This window comes from Mobula birostris, chromosome 21, assembly GCF_030028105.1.
Source record: "Mobula birostris isolate sMobBir1 chromosome 21, sMobBir1.hap1, whole genome shotgun sequence".
Taxonomy (NCBI): Eukaryota; Metazoa; Chordata; class Chondrichthyes; order Myliobatiformes; family Myliobatidae; genus Mobula; species Mobula birostris.
The window spans coordinates 11,384,867-11,406,691 of NC_092390.1; positions in this window are offsets into that span (position 1 = coordinate 11,384,867).

Consider the following 21,825-nt stretch of genomic DNA (forward strand, 5'->3'; position numbering starts at 1 on the left):
ACTCTGTGCAGTCGTTGAAGTCCAAGGTGTAAATGGTGAAGAGAAAGGGAGACAAGACAGTCCCCTGTGGAGCCCCAGTGCTGCTGATCACTCTGTCGGACACACAGTGTTGCAAGCACACATACTGTGGTCTGCCAGTCAGGTAATCAAGAATCCATGACACCAGGGAAGCATCCACCTGCATCGTTGTCAGCTTCTCCCCCAGCAGAGCAGGTTTCTTCTGTTTCAAACCTTCCTCTCCTCTCTTGTCTTCCTGCAAACTTGTTCTAGTTGCAGAAGACTTGAGAGAGTCATTTATCAATACTCAGGGTCAATCTCAACTCACCCCTTTCTGGGCTACTGAAAGTTTAAACCAGGACCTCACTCACTGGTGTCTTTCATTGATCGAATCCATCTTGACTCTAACTCTGTGTGTCTGTGTGTCTGTAACTGTCCTTGTAAAAAGTAAACACGCTGCAGAGAAACCATAACATCGATTGTCCATCAAATAACGCCACCTCAGTCACCATGGCGACCCATGAGCTGCTCGTTGCTCTGTCTCTCTCTCTTTCCATGGCAACCCAGAAGCTGACAGCAGCAGTCAGTGTCCTTGTAAAAGTGTAAACACGAGCTGAACGTCAGACTCCGCTCCCTCTCTCTCTCAGCAGAAATCCAACAGTTAGTCTCAGTTCTCTCTTGTGCCTTAAAGTGACAGTCCACAGCAAAAAGGAACCCTCAGGGTACATAACACTAGCATCAGGGAGGGGGTACAGGGGCCTGAAGACACACACTCCACCATTTTAGGGACAGCATTTTCCCCTCGGCTATCAGATTTCTGAATGGTCCATGAATACTTCCTCAATATTTTGTTCTCTATCTATTATAACTCTTACTGTAACCTATAGTAATTTTGATGTCTTGCACTGCACTGCTGTCATAAAACAAGAAGTTTCATGACACATGCCAGTGATAATAAGCCTGATTCTGAAGCTGGCTCTTCACCAAGTTTGCTGCAACTGGAGCTCTGAGCAGTGTCACTTGTTACGTAACCGGCAACAATGAATATCAATTGAAGCAGGTTATATAAAAACAACCAAACATTTATTAAATACGGATAAACAATAAGGGAATAAACAAACGAAACCTTTAACCGGAAGTTAACCAATGTGCAGCCGTTCACCAACTCGTCACTCGGCACTGGTTCTTAAAGCGTTAAATGCTAAAGCAGTTCTTAAAGCGATAAAGTCAAATATAGTTCTTAAAGCGATAAATTCGAAAGTCCAACAGATCTATACGTTCAATTGGGGAGAGACTTCTCCGGACAAGGATTTCTTCACAGATACAACTTTCCTGCTGGTTCTGTCCACAGGATTCACGATGCTGAAATAAACAGTTTAAATCAACTGACCTTAAATTCTTTCAGAGAGAGAGAGCAAACCTTTGCATGAACTCCTTGCTCTTTTTGGCAAGAGTTATCCTCGATACAGGTCACTACTCAAGAGTTATCCTCGATACAGGTCGCTACTCCTCCAACGAAGACTCAATAAGGTTGATCCTTTATTAAACTACCAAACGATACCGACACATCTCGATCCTTTGGTCCTGTACTTCGATAAATTCTTCACTCTCCCTTCTACTGTTGGAATTGGGTAAATCAACACATCTAGCAAAAATTTCCAGTCCAATAATATGGTATCTTGCAATAGAACACAATACTCCGTTTTAAAAATGAAACTGCGTCACAAAAACAAACACGTAACAGAAACGGAGACACAGCACGTTCTACCTGGAAATCTAAAAGCTAAAAACCCACTGCGTCACCTGGGTTGACCCTTATATACCCATGGTGCACATGTCATCATGTGACCTCACATCGGCGGGAAAACTACATCAAGTGACCTCCAAAAGGCCATTACATCATTCTCACAAAAAAAAAGATCTCCTTGAGCATGTAACACCTCCCTCCAAAAAAAATTGGTCTCTTAAAGAACAAAACAATTTGTACAAAAAATACAAATGCATAAAATTTACAAAATACGCAGTATATACAATCTTATCTTTCAGCCCTTTACAAACTAATGTACAGTAGGAGTGTTACAAATGTTGAAATACCACTCCAAAAAAAAACAAATTTTCATTGTACATTTAACATCTAGACCATCAGTGATCACATTATCTTTACCCTTAATATGAGTGATCAAGATATTGTACTCCTGTAACATCAGACTCCAATTTAATAATCTTCTATTTTTGTTTTTCATCTTACTTAAAAACATTAATGGATTGTGATCGGTATAAACTGTGAGTGGTTTATGAGTAGTACCAACATACACTTCAAAATGTTGTAAAGCCAAAACAAGAGATAACAATTCTTTTTCTATTGTTGAGTAATTTCTTTGATGGGCATTAAATTTCTTAGAAAAATAAGCTACTGGATGGTCAACTTCATCACCATCATCTCTTTGAAGTAACACTGCTCCTGCAGCTTCATCACTAGCATCTACAGCTTAAGAAAAATGGTTTCTCAAAGTCAGGAGATTTAAGTACAGGTTGACTACATATTATAGCCTTCAATTTATCAAATGCCTCCTGACAAGACTCTGTCCAAACAAACTTCTCATTTTGTCTTCAAGAGATTAGTTAATGGAAGAGCAATGTTTGCAAAATCCTTACAAAATTTTCTGTAATATCCTACCATACCCAAGAATCTTCTGAGAGTTTTTCTACCAGTGGGAGTGGGTACTTCTAAAATTGCCTGAACTTTTGCTTGAACAGGTGCTAATTTCCCCTGACCCACAACATAACCCAGGTAAGTTACTGTGGCATGACCAAATTCACTTTTGGATAAGTTAATAGTTAAGTTAGCTTTTGAAAGTCTCTCAAATAATTTCTCCACTGCCGTAATATGTGCTTTCCATGTATTATTCCCTGTAACCAAATCATCGATATAGGCATCTGTATCTTTTAATCCCTGAATCACGCTATTAATCATCCTCTGAAAAGTATCTGGTGCGTTCTTCATCCCAAATGGAAGAACATTATATTCATATAACCCAGATGGGGTACAAATGCTGAAATCTCTGTACCTCTATCCATCAATAGAACACACCAATAACCTTTTAACAAATCAATTTTTGTAAGGGATTTGGCCTGTTCAAATTTATCCACACAATCATCTACCCCAGAGATTGGATATGCATCAGTTTTTGTCACAGCATTCACCTTTCTGTAATCCGTACAAAACCTAATACTATTGTCTGGCTTAGACACCATAACACACGGTGAACTCCAATTCGAATTAGAATGTCTAATAATATCATTCTCTAACATATACTTAATTTCCTGTTCAGTAAGTTCACATTTTTCCCTGTTCATTTGATACGGATGTTGTTTTATGGGTTTTGCATCTCCCACATCTACATCATGCGTAGCTACAGTGGTTCTTCTAGGGACGTCTGGAAATAAATCTCTGTACTTAAAAATTAACTGTTTCATCTGCTCTCTCTGCTCTGGCTGTAAATGAGTTAATTTTTCATCAATATTTTCCAGATTTTTTGAATTTGGTAACCTGTCTGAAATAATGTTGGTTTTTAAATGAGTTTCAGATGAATCCTCCAGTAAGTTTTCATCAAGATCAGACTCATTATTGATCACAACAGTCATAGTAGCAACCTTTCTCTCATAATACAGTTTTGTCATATTTATATGACACAGCTGTGTTGTCTTTCTCTGATCTGGGTTTTTTACCACATAATCCACATCATTTACCTTAGATTTAATCTCATAAGGACCATGAAATTTGATGTAATGGGTTCGTTTGCACTGGGAAAAGAACCAACACCTTATCTGCAGGCTTAAATGACCTCATCCTAGCTTCCTTATCATACCACCTAATCATGTTCTCTTGAGCTAACTTTAAATTTTCCATGGCCAAGCTACAAGCTTTATAAAATCTTTCTTTAAATTTCAAAACATAATATAGCAAATTAGTGCGTACTTCTTTATTAATCCACTGTTCCTTCAAAAAAGCCAAAGGTCCTCGAACTCTATGTCCAAACACAAGTTCAAAAGGACTAAAACCTAATGATTTCTGTACTGCCTCCCTTACTGCAAAAAGTAGTAAATGTATACCTTCATCCCAGTCCTTTTCATTTTCCACACAATATGTCCTAATCATAGTTTTTAGTGTAGAATGAAATCTCTCCAAGACTCCTTGTGATTCTGGATGATAGGCTGAGGAAATAATCTGTTTTGCTCACAATTTATAAACTATCTGCTGAAACAACCCAGACATAAAATTACTACCTTGATCTGATTGTATTTCCTTAGACAACCCAAAATAAGTGAAGAATTTTATAAGAGCTTTTGTCACAGTTTTAGCTGTTATATTCCTAAGAGGTACTGCCTCTGGAAACCTAGATGCTGTGCACATAATAGTTAATAAATATTGATGTCCAGTTTTAGTTTTTGGCAAAGGACCTACACAGTCCACAATGATTTTTGAAAACGGCTCACCAAATACAGGAATTGGTTGCAGTGGAGCCACTGGAGTAACCTAATTAGGTTTACCAACAATTTGACATGTATGACACGTTCTACAAAATGTCGCCACATCTTGTCTTAAACTAGGCCAATAAAAATGTTTAGAAACTTTGTTCATTTTTTTCTTTACACCTAAATGACCACCCAAAGGAATACTATGAGCCATAGTTAAAATCTCATTTCAGTAAATTTTAGGAACAACAACCTGATGATTAACTTTCCATTCCTCACTAGCAGGAATTGTAGGTGATCTCCACTTTCTCATTAATACCCCCTTTTCAAAATAATATCCTACTGGTAACTTTTCAATTTCCCTATCTGGAAGAGCTTGTTCTTTTAATTTGACTGTCTCAGGATCTCTACCCTGCTCTGCTATCACCTCCTTCCGAGAAAAAGACAAATCTTCCTGGTCAGACTTACCACCAAAATCCTGACCAAATAATGTAGGTAAGAAAGTTTCTGATACATCCTCAAAATTCGAATCTTGATTTGAACTGTTATGGGTAACAACCTCATCCTTTACGTCAGTCTTTTTAGCCATAGCTCTTGTTACAACACAGGAAGAATCTGTGTTAGAATCCCTCTGTGGTTCCTCAGAATTTGAATTTATTGTCAAATGCACTTCAAGAAAAACTTGTCCACCTGCTAAATCATTCCCTAACAAAAGAAAAACATCATTCACAGGTAAACTGGATTATAATCCTACTTTAACAACCCCTGTAACTAATCCTGACCTTAAATTTACTCCATGTAAATGTACTGGCATAAGGGCACTCCCTACTCCTCTTATATAATTTACCTCACCAATGTCAGACTCATCACTAAACCTTAGCACACTATCTAATATTAGTGATTGCGAAGCTCCAGTATCTCTAAGTATCCTTATCGGTACTGAATTGGATCCCTCTTTCAAGGATACAAATCCTTCAGTTATAAAAGTTTCATATCCCTTCTTAACTTGGTCAGACTCTGAGCCACCTTCATTAGTATTTTCTAAACCCTGTGGCTTTACAGGTTTTTCAATATGCTGCACACAAGCATCTGGGGCCACTTCTTTCTCTTTCCTTTTCAATCGGAAGCAATTAGGTACTACGTGTCCAGGTTTCTTACAATAATTACAAATAATACCAAAATGTCTTTCCTTCACATGTCTCCCTTCATCCTTACTTTTCTCACTAACTTCAGATTTAATTTCTGGTTTACCTTGACTCTCTGTGCTATTTTTCCTTTTAAAAATTTTACCTGGAGAAAATTTATTCTTGTGAATTAAAACATACTCATCAGCTAATTTAGCAATCTCCTGCGATGTAGCAGTGTCTCGTTGATTTAAGTATGTTCTCACTTCAACAGGAATGCTTCTTTTAAATTCCTCCTGCAAAATCAGCTCTTTTAATTTATTATACTCCCCATTCACATTTTTAGAGGAAACTCATCTCTCAAAACACACAGATTTCTCATAGGCAAATTTCACATAAGTTTTTTCCACTGATTTCTTCAAACTTCTGAATCTTTCTCTATACGCTTCTGGAACCATCTCATATGCCTTTAATATGTGCTGTTTAACAATATCATAATCCAGTGCTTGCTCAGCATGTAAAGCTGTATAAACTTGTTGTGCCTTGCCTTTAATTACACTTTGTAGCATCACTGGCCATTGGTCTTTCGGCCACTTTAAACTCAGAGCAACTGTTTCGAAATGTTGGAAATATTTGTCCACTTCAGCTTCATTAAGTGGAGGAGCCAAAATAACCTCACGACTAGCAATAAACTGTTTCGTAGAACCAGAAGACTGACTCTCAGACTTTAATTTCTGCATCTCTAGCTCAAATTTCCTCGGGTTTTCAATTTCTCTTTCTTTAAATTCCCTTAATTTAATAGCTTCCATAGCGTCAAATTCCTTCTGTTTATTTGCAGCTTCTAACCGACTCTTTTCCAAATCAGCTTCTAATTGCTTTAACTTTATTTGTTCAAGATGTAATTGCAATTCCAGAATACTCATTGGAAACTTATCTAACACCTCCTCGTCAAATAACTTCAAAGTAATATAGCGATTTTTCTTTGTATGAAAGCCTTGGTGGAATTCCTCGTAATTCCTTTAATATCCAACTTCCTAGCAATCTCCAATACCTCAGGTTTTCTTGCACTCTCTAAAGATCCGGAGTCAGGCGTGACCAAAAACCCGTCAATATCCATTGTGGCCGAATACAACACATAGGCCAATCAAACCAAAAAAAATCAGATATTTCCCTTTTCCAAACCAAAATGGCAATTACCAGCACTTAAACTCAAAATCAGAACATATCCCGGACGAGCCTCCACAGATTATGTTACATAACCGGCAACAATGAATATCAATCGAGACAGGTTATATAAAAACAACCAAACATTTATTAAACATGAATAAACAATAAGGAAAAAAACAAATGAAAACTTTAACCGGAAGTTAACCGATATGCAGTCGTTCACCAACTTGTCACTCAGCACTGGTTCTTAAAGCTTTAAATGCTAAAACAGTTCTTAAAGCGATAAAGTCAAATATAGCTCTTAAACCAATAAATTTCAAAGTCCAACAGATTTATACGTTCAATTGGAAGAGACTTCTCTGGAGAAGGATTTCTTCACAGACGCAACTTTCCTGCTGGTTCTGTCCACAGGATTCACGATGCCGAAAATAAACAGTTTAAAACAACTGACCTTAAATTCTTTGAGAGAGAGAGAGAGAGAGAGAGAGAGAGAGAGAGAGAGAGAGGGAGAGAGACAGCAAACCTTTGCATGAACTCCTTGCTCTTTTTGGCAAGAGTTTCCTCGATGCAGGTCGCTACTCCTCCAATGAAGACTCAATAAGGTCGATCGTTTATTAAACTGCCAAACGATGTCGACACCTCTTGATCCTTCAGTCCTGTACTTCGATAAGTCTTCAATCTCCCTTTTACTGTTGGAATTGGGTAAATCAACACATCTAGCAAAAATTTCCAGTCCAATAATATGGTATCTTGCAACAGAACACAATACTCCGTTTTAAAAATGAAACTGCGTCACAAAAACAAACACGTAACAGAAACGGAGACACAGCACGTTCTACCTGGAAATCTAAAAGCTAAAAACCCACTGCGTCACCTGGGTTGACCCTTATATACCCACGGCGCACATGTCATCATGTGACCTCACATCGGCGGGAAAACTACATCAGGTGACCTCCAAAAGGCCATTACATCATTCTCACAAAAAAAACCAGATCTCCTTGAGCATGTAACACACTGACCCAGATTTTGGCTTCAAGTCCCACACGTGCACAAAACTTCTGGCAGAGTGGCCCAGTGGAGTATGCTCCTGCCTCCCGGGATCTGCTGAACCAGGTTTGATATCGACCCCTGGCCAAAAGCCTGGAAGCAGATGCCAACAGTCTGAAGGACAGCTTCTCCCCCACTGTTGTAAGACTGTTAAACGGTTCCCCAATGTAATAAGGAGCCTTGACCTCACAGTCTGACCTTACACCTTTTTGTCTACCTACAATTGTATATATTTATTTTATATATACAGTTACAGTTACACTTATAAATATATACAGTTACACTTTCTCTGTAACTGTAACACTGTATTTTTAATTTATTTAGAGATACAGCAGAGTAACAGGCTCTTCGGCCCACAAGCACACACCACCCAATTACATCCATGTGACGAATTTTTTTTTAATTTCAAAATATACTTTATTCAAAAATAAATATATACAATAAATCATTCAATAACTTTCCATCCTTTACATACATTTCCATTAAAGTCAGTACATATCCGTATTTATGGCCCACGTGGCACTCCAGTTGTTCACCTTACCACATCATTGTTGAGGGGTATACTCCCCGCCCCCCAACCCCTCCCACTCCCACGGGTGGAGAAACCTACACTGTGGTCCTTCCCCACCGGGCCCTTGCGGTGGCTGCACCGAGTTTCAGTGCGTCCCTCAGCACGTACTCCTGCAGCCCAGAATGTGCCAGCACGAATTAATCCGTACGTCTTTGCAATGTGAGAGAAAACCAGATCACTCAGAGCAAAACCACACATTCACGTGGAGAATGTATAAACTCCTTATAGACAGGGGTGGAACTGAAAGCCTGTCACTGGCATTATGCTAAGCCCCACACTGCCATGCTATGATAATATTCTGCTATTGTCTTCCCTCGTACTTTCCCAATACATTGATATGATGATTTTTTTCTCTATGGATGCCATTCAAACGGAAGTTTTCGCTGTACCTCAGCGTCGGGACAATAATAAACAAATCTATCCTTTCACTAATTTAAATTCTTGGGCTCCCTCCAGACACTCCACTTTTCTCCCACATCCCAGGGGTGTGTGGATCGTTAGGTTAATTCAATGCTACTAATTGTCCCTAGGGTAACTGAGCGGGAGGAGAACTGATTCCCGAAACACCGACTGCACTCTTTTCTGTTGGTGCTGCCTGGCCGGCTGAGTTCCTCCAGCATTTTCTGTGCGTTACTCTGGATTTCCAGCATCTGCAGACTTTCTCTTGTTTGTGCTGACGGGCGAGAGTGAGAATAGTTCGCATGGAAATGCATGGGTGATTGGGATTGGTGGGATTGTGCTGACAGATGACATGGAATGGATGGGCGAAACGGCCTCTGTTTTATTTTTATTTTAGTAATATAGCATGGTAACAGGGCCTTCTGGCCCAGCAAGCCTGCCCCCCCCATGTGACCAGTTAACTTGTACGTTATAGGAATGTGGGAGGAAACAAGAGCCACAGAGCAAACCCACAGGGAGAAAGTAGAAACTCCTTACAGAGACCAGTGGAAATGAACCTGGGTCACTGGCACTATGATAACATGACACTAACCCCTATGCTACTGTGCTCAATTATCAGTAGGAAATGTGAGATATATTGTAATGTGAGGCTATATTATTGTTGGGGGTGGGCGTTTCAGTGAGTTGCTAATTTCCTAATTTCCCACACGGTGGGTTAAAAAAAAAGAGCCTGAGCCTAGCATCTTGGAGAATGACGTTTTCCCTTCCCTCGACCTGGTAATCAGGTGACTTGCCTCATCAATCACTACGGTGAGATAAACCTAATCAATATATTGATTGGCTGTAAGAGAACTCATCTCCCCCTGCAGCCCGACATTGGTATACTTCATTCTCCATTAGTTGCAGAAGCAAGTAAGACAAGTTTGATGAGAAGTTAATGGAATGAGTCGCAGATGCTCTGATGTCAGTGGAAGAACAATCTGTTCCTCTTGATGGTAGACTATGCCTCCTAACAGTTCCCTGAAATCGGAGGGTGATTTGCCTTGGTGAGGCAAATTAACGTCAGTCACTGCACCACTCATTAGCCAAGCAGCCAGTTCACTTATACACCCATTCATCAAGCCACTGAAGATTTCTGGCATCGTTCGACTGAAGCTGAATGTTATTTCAAATTAATAATTAAGTGGTGTCAGTCAGTGATGGGTGAGTCACCCTTTTCTTTGTGATTCTACAACAGTAAGCACTGTGCTGTGTATGCTTTTCTAAGGTAAGGTCTTGCAGGATTTTTCCTGCAGCTTCTCGACATCTATAGATTTGCAGACAAGTGGAGCATAGTCTCTCCTCGTTGAATGAGTTATACTTTGTGGCTGAGAGAACTGGCAAATACTTTATATTTGGAGAGACTGAGACTATATAATGTGGACAGAGGGAACATCTTTGAAAGGATATGGGGCCCTGTATTGGACTTTCTCAGGGGGAGGACTGAGGTTTTTTGGTGCGGTGCACCTCTGTTGTGTATGTTTACTTTTGCCTTTATATTTTTCTCCCTTTTGCTGCTCAATATTTAATTTGATTTTGTTATGGTTGTGGTTTTTGTGGATGTGTTGCTACTTTTGTGGTTTTTTTGTTTGTAATAAATAAAAATAAAAATAAATAATTAATTGAACGAGTTATACTTTGTGGGTTTTGGAAATTTTAAGGCAATTTTGGTGTAGGAGGGGTTTTTTGGTGTGTTGCTTGATCTGACACCTATTTCCCTACGCAGTGGAGAAAAAAGAGCCTGAGTCTAGCATCTTGGAGAATGACATTTTTCCTTCCCTTGACCTGGTAATCGGGTGATTTACCTCATTGATCACTACGGTGAGGTAAACTGATCAATCTGCTGCTGGTTGTAACCATGGAGAGCATTCTGCCTGGTTGCGTCATCACTTGGTATGAAGGCTCCGGTCAACAGGATCGATAATAGGGTGCAGAAGGTTGTAGATTCAGCCACCTCCATCCCAGGCACAGCTCTCCCCCTATCTTCAAGAAGCAGTGCCCAATGAGGGCAGCACCTATCATTAAGGACCCTTAGCACCCGTCCGGGACACACCTTCTCTTCAGGGAGGAGGTCCAGGAGCTTGAAGAGCCACACACAGTGTTTTAGGAACAGCTGCTTTCAGATTTCTGAATGGACTACGACTAATATCCTTGCTGGAAGGTTTGCGAGTGTTGCATGGTGTGGGTGGGGGAAGAGCTTAAACTGGAGTTGCAGGGGAATGGGAACCTGAGTGCCAGAGCAGATAGTGGAGTGGTTGTGGGGAAAGATGTTGTACATACAGAGTCAGGAATCAAAAAAGGCCGAACATAGTGGGCCTAATGTTCTGAGTTGTGTATATTTCAATGCAAGGAGTGCTGTAGGAAAGGCAGGCGAGTTTAGGACATGGATTAGCATGTGCAATTATGACATTGTAGACGTTAGTGAGACTTAGTTGCAGGAGGGGCAGGACTGGCAGCTCAATGTTCCAGGGTTTCATTGTTTTTGATGTGACAAAGTGGGAGGGGTTAAAGATGGAGGGGTGGCGTTGCTCGTCAGGGAATATGTCATGTCAGGGCTCCATCAGGACAAACTGCGGAGCTCATCTACTGAGGCTATATAGGTGGAACTGAAGAATTTAAAAAAGAGACGACCACGTTAACGAGATTATATTACAGACCACCCAATGGTCCACGGGATTTAGAGGGGCAAATTTGTAGAGATGCAGATGGTTACAAGAAAAATAAGGTTGTGATAGTAGGTGAGTTTAACTTTCCACATATTGCCTGGGACTGAGAAAGAGTTTGTCAAATTTGTTCAGGAAAATTTCCTTAATCAATACATAGAAGTCCCATTTAGAGAGAGTGCAATTCCAGATCTCCTATTAGGGAATGAGACGGCAGGTGACAGAAGTTTGTGTCAGGGAACACTGTGCATCCAGTGACCACAATGTTATTAGTTTCAAGGTATGGAAAAAATAGGTTTGGTCCTTGGGCTGAGATTCTAAATAGGAGGAAGGCAAATTTTGATGTTATTAGAAAGGATCTGGCAAGTGTGGAATGGGACATTTGTTTTCTGGCAAAAGGGCTCGGTAAGTGGAAGGCTTTCTATTGTGTATTTAATATTTCAGTAATATTTAAGTAATAGTGTAAATATATTGCTTGATTAGGCATTCTTTATTGTTTAAGTAATTAATTATGGGTAAATATATGAACTACGTGAATGGCATACGTCATTACTCCACTACATCAATATGTGCACGCCTCTCTAAAGTAAAACTAAATGCACACGAGTTTACTCCCGGCTCCTGTTTTTTCTTTCAATTAGTGTTAGCTTTGGGGTTACAAAACATAACATCTTCAAAAGTGAAATTTTGAAAGTGCAGGGTTTGCATGTTCCTGTCAGAATAAAAGGCAAGTAAAACAAGTTTGGGGAACATTGGTTTTCAAGAGATACTGAGGCCCTGGTTAACATGAAGAGGGAAGTACATAGCAGGTACAGGCAGGAAGGAACAGACTAAGTATTTGAGGAGTATAAGAAATGCAAGAGAACTGCTAAGAAAGAAATCGGGAGGGCTGGAAGGTATGAGGTTGCTCTAACAAACAAGATGAAGGAGAATCCCAAGGGTTTCTTTAGATATATTAAGAACAAAAGGATAGCAAGGCTGAAAAAGATGGCAGGTTTCTTAAATGGATACTTGGTATCTGTATTTACTGGGGAGAAAGACACAGAGTCTGTCGAAGCAAAGCAGCAGTGAGATTATGGACCATATACAGGTTACAGAGGAGGAGATGTTTGCTGTCATGAGGGAAATTAGAGTGGATAGATCCCCAGGACCAGACAAAATGTTTCCTCGGTCCTTGTGGTAGGCAAGTGTGAAAATTGCAGGGACCCTAACTGCTATATTTCAAGTATCTTTAACAATGCATGAGGTGCTGGAGGATTGGAGAATAGCTAGTAATGTCCCATTGTTTAAGAAAGGCTCTAAAAATTAGCCAAGAAATTATGGGCTGGTGAGTCTGGCATCACCAAGTTATTGGAAGGTATTCTAAGGGACCGTTTATGTAAGTATTTGGATAGACATGAACTGATTAGGGATAGTCAACATGACTTTGTGGGTGGTAAGTCATGTCTAATCAATCTTATAACATTTTTTGATGAAGTTACCCAGACAGTTGATGAAGGCAAGGCAGTGAATGTTGCTTACATAGACTTTAGCAATGCCTTGACAAGGTCTCGCATGGAAGGTTGGTCAAGGAGGTTCAGTCGCTTGGCATTCAAAATGATGTAGTTCTCGATCTCATCGTCTCTATCTCCAGAGACAGCTTATCCACCGGTCTACTACAAACCCATGGACTCTCACAGCTACCTGGACTATAACTCGACCCACTCTGCTACTTGTAACAATGCCACCCCATTATCTCAATTCCTCCATCTCCGCCGCAGCTGCTCTCAGGATGAGGCCTTTTATTCTAGAACAAAGAAGATGTCCAACTTTTTCAAAGAAAGGGGCTTCCCTTCCTCCACCATCAACACTGCCCTCAACTGCATCGCCTCCATTTCACACAAGTCTGCTCTTACCCCATCCTCCCAGCACCCTACCAGGGATAGGGTTCCTCTTGTCCTCACCTACCATCCCACCAGCACATAATTCTCCAAAACTTCTGCCACCTCCAACGGGATAGCATCACCAAGCACATCTCCCCCCCCCTCAAATTTCTGCTTTTCGCAGGGATCACTCCCTACGTGACCCCCTTGTCCATTTGCCCCTCCCCACTGATCTCCCTTCTGGCACTATCCTTGCAAGCGGAACAAGTGCTACACCTGCCCCTACACCTCCTCCCTCGCCACCATTCAGGGCCCCAGACAGTCCTTCCAGGTGTGGCGACACTTCACCTGTGAGTCTGTTGGGATGACATACTATGTCTGGTACTCGGATATATCGGTGAGACCCAACGTAGATTGGGAAACTGCTTCGCCGCACATCTGTGCTCCGTCTGCCAGAAAAGGCAGGATCTCCCAGTGGCCACCCATTTTAATTCCACTTCCCAGTCCGATATGTCCATCCACTGTTGTGATGAGACCACACTTAGGTTGGAGGAACAGCACCTTATACACCTTATATTCCGCTTGGGTAGCCTCCAACCTGATGGCATGAACGTCGATTTCTCAAACATCTGGTAATGCCTCCTACTTCACCATTCTCCATCCTCTTTTCCCTCCCTCACCTTATCTCCTTGTCCACCCATCGCCTCTGTCTGGTGCTCCTCCTTCCCCCACCCCCTTCTTCTTTCTTTCTTTCATGGCTTTCTGTCTCTTTCTCCAATCAACGTCCCAGCTCTTTACTTTGTCCTTCCCCTTCAGGTTTCACCTGTCACCTGGTGTTTCTCTCTCCCCTCCCTCCACCTTTTGGATAGGTACAGGGATGGGAGGTGCATGGAGGGCCACGGTCCAGGTGCAGGTTGTAGAGATGAGACAGTTAAATGGATTGGCACAAACTAGATGGGCTGAAGGGCCTGTTTCTGTGCTGTAGTGTTCTATGACTCTATGAATAGTACCCCCATTCCACCTCTGCACTTTTTACTTTTTATTGAGCGTATAATTCTTTGTCTTGCATTGTAATGCTGCCTCAAAACAAACAAATTTCACGATATATGTCAATGTACTGTGATAAACCTGATCCTTATTCCCTTTCTTAAAGGCTGTCAGCAGTAGACGCGTCCAGCTGCAGAATAGTTTGAAAGGTATTCACCCACTGATTGAAGGAACCAGTGGACAGAGAAGGAATGGAGAGTGTTATCTCCACCCAGGGAAGACTGGGAATGATTAAGCAAAGGTGACTGGAGTAGGCCCCAACACTCACCACACACTCTCACCTCTCTTCGGTAGAAATTGGAAGATTAAAGGTAGATACGGCAATGACACCTGAAGTCCTGGCTCCTATTTGATCACTGATCTGCAGCCAAACTCACAAAAGCTATCCTCCCCTCCATGGACTTTGTCTACACTTCAGTCTGCCTCAGTAAAGCAGTCAGCAAAATCAAAGACCCCACTCACTCCAGAAATTCTCTCCGCCCCCCGCCATTGGGAAGAAGATATGAAAGCCAAAAAGCAAGTTGTGCCAAGTGCAATGACAGATTCTATCCCCTAACACATAGACGCAGATTTAAGCCATTCAGCCCATCAAGTCTGCTCTGCAATTTCATCATGGCTGATTTATTTTTCCTCAACCCCATTTTCCTGTGTTTCCCCGTAAGCTTTGACTAATCAAGTACCTATAAAACCAACTTCCACTTTAAGCATACCCAATGACTCGGTCCCCACAGTCCTATAGCAACAAATTCCACAGACTCACTACCTTTTGGCAAAATAAATCCCACTGTTATAAGAATATTGATTGTTCCTCTTGTACAATAAGATAGACTGTTAAACTCTTGTCAATCTTGTCATGGCCTTTCACCGCATTGTCTGCCCGCACTGCACTCTCTGACTGTAGCAATTTATTCTGCATGTTATTGTTGCAACTTGAAAATTTTAACAGATGCATTCTCACTGGCTGCATCACCGGTATTGGCGGGTGGGGGGGAGAGAAAAGGGTTGAAATAAACTGCAGACTTGTAAACTTTGTCAGCTCCATCTTAGGCACTGGCCTTCATAGCAGCCAGGACGTTGTCAAGGAGCGAAGCCTCAAAAAGGCAGCGTCCATCACTGAGGGCCCCCAACACACAAAACCTGCCCTCTTCTCACTGCTACCATCAGGGAGGAGGTACAGGAGCCTGAAGGCACACACTCAACAATTCAGGAACAGCTTGTTTTCCTGTGCCGTCCGATTTCTGAATGGACATTGAACCCATGAACACTACCTCACTACTTTTTAATTTCTATTTTGCACTATTTAACATATACTTACTATAATTCAAGCTTTTTCTATCATTACGTATTGTATTGTACTGGTGCCGTAAAGTCAACAAACTTCACGATATACGCCGGTGACATTAAACCTGATTCCGATTCCCTTATACTACCTCGATGTGAAGAAATGATCTGCATGGGTACCTTGCAAAACAGCTTTTCACTGTACCTTGAAACATATGGCAATAATAAACCAATTGTTGGACTTCCTTCATTGCCAACTGTGAGAGTTACAGATTCATTGAGCAACATAGCCTGGATGCAGGCCATTCTGCCCAGCCATTTCATAGAAACATAGAAACATAGAAAATAGGTGCAGGAGTAGGCCATTCGGCCCTTCGAGCCTGCACCGCCATTTATTATGATCATGGCTGATCATCCAACTCAGAACACCGCCCCAGCCTTCCCTCCATACCCCCTGATCCCCGTAGCCACAAGGGCCATATCTAACTCCCTCTTAAATATAGCCAATGAACTGGCCTCAACCGTTTCCTGTGGCAGAGAATTCCACAGATTCACCACTCTCTGTGTGAAGAAGTTTTTCCTAATCTCAGTCCTAAAAGGCTTCCCCTCTATCCTCAAACTGTGGCCCCTCGTTCTGGACTTCCCCAACATCGGGAACAATCTTCCTGCATCTAGCCTGTCCAATCCCTTTAGGATCTTATACGTTTCAATCAGATCCCCCCTCAATCTTCTAAATTCCAACGAGTACAAGCCCAGTTCATCCAGTCTTTCTTCATATGAAAGTCCTGCCATCCCAGGAATCAATCTGGTGAACCTTCTTTGTACTCCCTCTATGGCAAGGATGTCTTTCCTCAGATTAGGGGACCAAAACTGCACACAATAGTCCAGGTGTGGTCTCACCAAAGCCTCGTACAACTGCAGTAGTACCTCCCTGCTCCTGTACTCGAATCCTCTCGCTATAAATGCCAGCATACCATTCGCCTTTTTCACCGCCTGCCGTACCTGCATGCCCACTTTCAATGACTGGTGTATAATGACACCCAGGTCTCGTTGCACCTCCCCTTTTCCTAATTGGCCACCATTCAGATAATAATCTGTTTTCCTATTTTTGCCACCAAAGTGGATAACTTCACATTTATCCACATTAAATTGCATCTGCCATGAATTTGCCCACTCACCCAACCTATCCAAGTCACCCTGAATCCTCTTAGCGTCCTCCTCACAGCTAACACTGCCCCCCAGCTTCGTGTCATCCGCAAACTTGGAGATGCTGCATTTAATTCCCTCATCCAAGTCATTAATATATATTGTAAACAACTGGGGTCCCAGCACTGAGCCTTGCGGTACCCCACTGCCATTCTGAAAAGGTCCCGTTTATTCCCACTCTTTGCTTCCTGTCTGCTAACCAACTCTCCACCCACACCAATACCTTACCCCCAATACCGTGTGCTTTAAGTTTGCACACTAATCTCCTGTGTGGGACCTTGTCAAAAGCCTTCTGAAAATCCAAATATACCACATCCACAGGTTCTCCCCTATCCACTCTACTAGTTACATCCTCAAAAAATTCTATGAGATTCGTCAGACATGATTTTCCTTTCACAAATCCATGCTTTGTCCGATCATTTCACCGCTTTCCAAATGTGCTGTTATCACATCCTTGATAACTGACTCCAGCAGTTTCCCCACCACCGACGTTAGGCTAACCGGTCTATAATTCCTCGGTTTCTCTCTCCCTCCTTTTTTAAAAAGTGGAGTTACATTAGCCACCCTCCAATCCTCAGGAACTAGTCCAGAATCTAACGAGTTTTGAAAAATTATCACTAATGCATCCACTATTTCTTGGGCTACTTCCTTAAGCACTCTGGGATGCAGATCATCTGGCCCTGGGGATTTATCTGCCTTCAATCTACCTAATACCACTTCCCTACTAACATGTATTTCGTTCAGTTCCTCCATCTCACTTGACCCTCTGTCCCCTACTATTTCTGGAAGATTATTCCTGTCCTCCTTAGTGAAGACAGAACCAAAGTAATTATTCAATTGGTCTGCCATGTCCTTGCTCCCCATAATCAATTCACCTGTTTCTGTCTGCAGGGGACCTACATTTGTCTTTACCAGTCTTTTCCTTTTTACATACCTATAAAAGCTTTTACAGTCCGTTTTTATGTTCCCTGCTGCCAGTTTTCTCTCATAATCTTTTTTTCCCCTTCCTAATTAAGCCCTTTGTCCTCCTCTGCTGAACTCTGAATTTCTCCCAGTCCTCAGGTGAGCCACTTTCTCTGGCTAATTTGTGTGCTTCTTCTTTGGAATTGATACTATCCCTAATTTCTCTTGTCAGCCACAGGTGCACTACCTTCCTTGATTTATTCTTTTGCCAAACTGGGATGAACAATTGTTGTAGTTCATCCATGCAATCTTTAAATGCTTGCCATTGCATATCCACCGTCAATCCTTTAAGTGTCATTTGCCAGTCTATCTTAGCTAATTCACGTCTCATACCTTCAAAGTTACCCCTCATTTCATTTCATGCTAACCACTGTGCTGTGGACAAACCTCCTCCGTGTTTCCTGGCTAACAACTACTTAAAAGCCTTTCAGAGGTTGCACAGTACTTTGGAGTAGTGAAAATAGGAAGTCCCTTTAGAATACAGATGAGGAGGAACTTTAGTCAGAGTGTGGTGAATCTGTGGAATTTATTGCCACACACAGCCATGGAGGCCAAGACATTTGTTATATTTAAAATAGAGTTTGATAGATTCCTGATTAGTCAGGGCGTCACAGGCTATAAGAAGGGAAAATAAATCAGCGTTGGTGTAACGGTAGAGCAGACACAATGGGCTGAATGGCCTAATTCTGCTCCTGTCTCGGATCCGTCTCCTCCAAATTTGTCGTTCAAGGCCTCACTTGAGCGTATCTGGCAAGCCGTAGGGGCAGGCTGTCTTCTTTACAAGAATAACATAAAAGGACTGAAAACATAGATTTATTCATTAATGCCTTCTCATCTCCCAATCTTTCCACACTCATTTCAACTGAAGGTAGACAGTTTATCTTACAGCAGAATAGCAAAAGCCCGGGCAGAACTGAAGTTAACGGGCACAGACAGTCAAAGCCAAGGAAATAACCTCATAGGCATCATGTTACACTGAAGATAAAGATCAGCTTTACCTGCGGTATATACATTGAAACGTACAGTGAAAGGGTTTGTTATCAACACAGTCCGTGATGTGATGGTGTCACCGTGCTTCCAGCCCCGAAGTAGCACGCACACAACTTACTAACCCCAACCTGCTCGCCCTGGGAATGTGGATGGTCACAGCGAGACCATACCATCTCCTTACAGACGGTGATGAGAACTGAACCCCGCTGTCACAGCGGGCGCGGGTAGACCGTTACGCTAACTGCTATTCTACTGTGGCTCCCCAGTAAGACCCACAAGTTAAAAGCCTTTTTTAAATGGTGCCTTTGGTATGAATTCTCTCCACCCTCACCACAAACCCTGTGGGCAGACTGTAATCAACTTCCCCATGAGACCAATTTGGAAATTCCAGTGTGGTTGCAGAGGATCACGAGTCCTGACAGGATGTCCTCAATTTGACTTTAATTGCTTCTAGATGATCAGCAGATAATTGACAGTTTGGGAAATCAGATCGGAGTCCAGCAAGCAGAGAAAGTGTAACTGATTCCTTTTTGTTAAAGGGAGTGTTAACCCGTACAAGGGAGAGAACACTCTCTCCATCATCCCATCAGGGAAACCCTGACAGCACAAACCACCAGGTTCAAGGATGTCTTCTATCCTGCTGTCATTGGACTCTTGTTCAGTAAGGTGGACCCCGTTATGATCTTGCACTTTATCATTCACCTGCAGTACATCTTTTTGGTAAATTTTACATTTTATTCTGCAGTGTCACTTCTGTAGCTTTGTCTAGTTCAGTGCACTGTAATGATTGATCTGTATAAACAGTTAACAAGACAAACTTTTCACTGTATCTTAGTACTGTGATGATAATAAAACCAGTACCAATCACAATATATAAAAGCATTTAATAGCAGCACCCCAAATTCAACACAAGAACCTACACTGGGGTTCCATGATGAGAACACGTGGAGGGAGCTTCACTCTGTATCTAACCTGTACTGTCCCTGTCCTGGGAGTGTGTGATGGGACAGTGTAGAGGGAGCTTCACTCTGTATCTAACCCGTGCTGTCCCTGTCCTGGGAGTGTGTGATGGGACAGTGTAGAGGGAACTTCACTCTGTATCTAACCCGTGCTGTCCCTGTCCTGGGAGTGTGTGATGGGACAGTGTAGAGGGAGCTTCACTCTGTATCTAACCCATTCTATCCTTGTCCTGGGAGTATGTCTCAGGACAGTGCAGAGGGAGCTAAACTGGGACAATTCCTCTCCCAACATCCGCAAAAGGGTAAATCACATTTACTAACGTTGAGAAGGAATTACTTCAAACACCAAAGGTAGTGTCACCAAAATACTCTTTATTTGGAGACAAATTAAATTTCTTATTTATACCTATATATAAATATCCCACACTTGTATTAAATTATGTGCATGAACAGTAACAGTGATTGTCCAGGCGGCATTGATTAGATCACATGGCCAGGTTAACTGGCACAGTAATAAATCTCCTTCCTATACAGAGTCAGACACAGTTATCACCCTTGGCATTGTAACGTAGGAGACAATTAGTGTTTGGGATCAAGGCTAATTGCCTCCTTAGGGCAATCATCACCAATCTGATGGGCATTTTCACTCATGAGAGGCATCGAGCCTTGTTGTAAATGGCCAGAATTTTACCATCCGATGCTTCTGCCAATCTCCACTTAGTGACTGCCCACAACGATTCCACTGTAAAGTGCCTCGCGCCAATACCAACCCACCCTGCTCACCAACACACTGTCAGGAGGGACGGGGTAGTCTATCACCGCTGATGAGGAGCAGGAAATCTGCTTGTGGCTCACCGCACCGCCCCCCCCCCCCGCCCCGCCACTAAATGACCTCAGGAAAATTGAAGGCAGCACTCCCCTGGGCTGCTCCCTCAGCACAACCAGATTAGTGGACACTTCACCATCTTAACCAGGGCTGCTCAGTTCTCCAGTTCCCAAACCTCCAGTGCTTTAACACTGATTAAAAACAAATTTTGACAAAGTCTTTCAAAGATTCAACTGCAAAGCCCTCGCAGGGAGAATGGGAGCAGCTTTAACCCTTCACATGAACCGAGGGGGTTGCAGGAACCGTTGATAAGATTTTCCCGTGTACAGGGCAGTTGTATCAACAAAATTTTAAAACCAGCCACGTCCTGTCTCATTTCTCTCTCCAGCGAGTCCGGAACAGTAGAGACAAGGCTCTAGGTAGTAGACAAGTTGTTGCTGTGCTCTTGCTTGTGTAACAGGCACGTGTTAGTGTGACTTTGTTGGTTCTCTGTCACTTGGCAATGAAGGATGCAGAGATGAAACGAGTTTGGTATTTTTCCAACTAGTTATCTTTGTACAGAGTTCATCAGGTGTGTCTGTCCTCGGACAAGGGATTAAACCAGTAGTCAAAAATAATTTCACAGAGCAGTTCTTTGCACAGTCTTTGATCAGTAGTTTTACTAATGATTCAGTTCTGATGCTTCCGTTCCCGGAAGAACGTGCTTGTATATCCAATTTACCAGGAAGGCTGGGATGTCCAAACTGTTCCCGCTGCCAGCACATTGCGTGAAAATAGGCAACAGTGAGAGTATCAGAGCTGGGGCCCATCCACCATTGGTCTGGGTGGTGGTGGGGGAGGGGGGGAATCAGACATGTTCTTGCTTTATCCCATAGCAGCTACGAGCCCAGTGAAAAGACAAAGTGAATGGCATAATTGAGACAGGCGTGTTCCATTTTCTCATCTGGAAAACTATGTGAGTGACCTGATGATTTGACTTTACTGACCCACTTCCAAGCGCAGTCTCCCAGGGGAAGGTGAGGCAGCCATATGCACCATAGCGGCCACTCGGCCAATTGTGTCGGCATTGGCCGAAACAGTGCTGACCAATCTAATCCCACTTCCTGGTACCTAGTCTGAGCCTGGCGGGGCACTGCTCCTCCAGTGCACACACAGGTCTGTTTCGGTGTTATGGGGATGGGGGAGAGGGGAGGGGGGTTAAGTTTTAA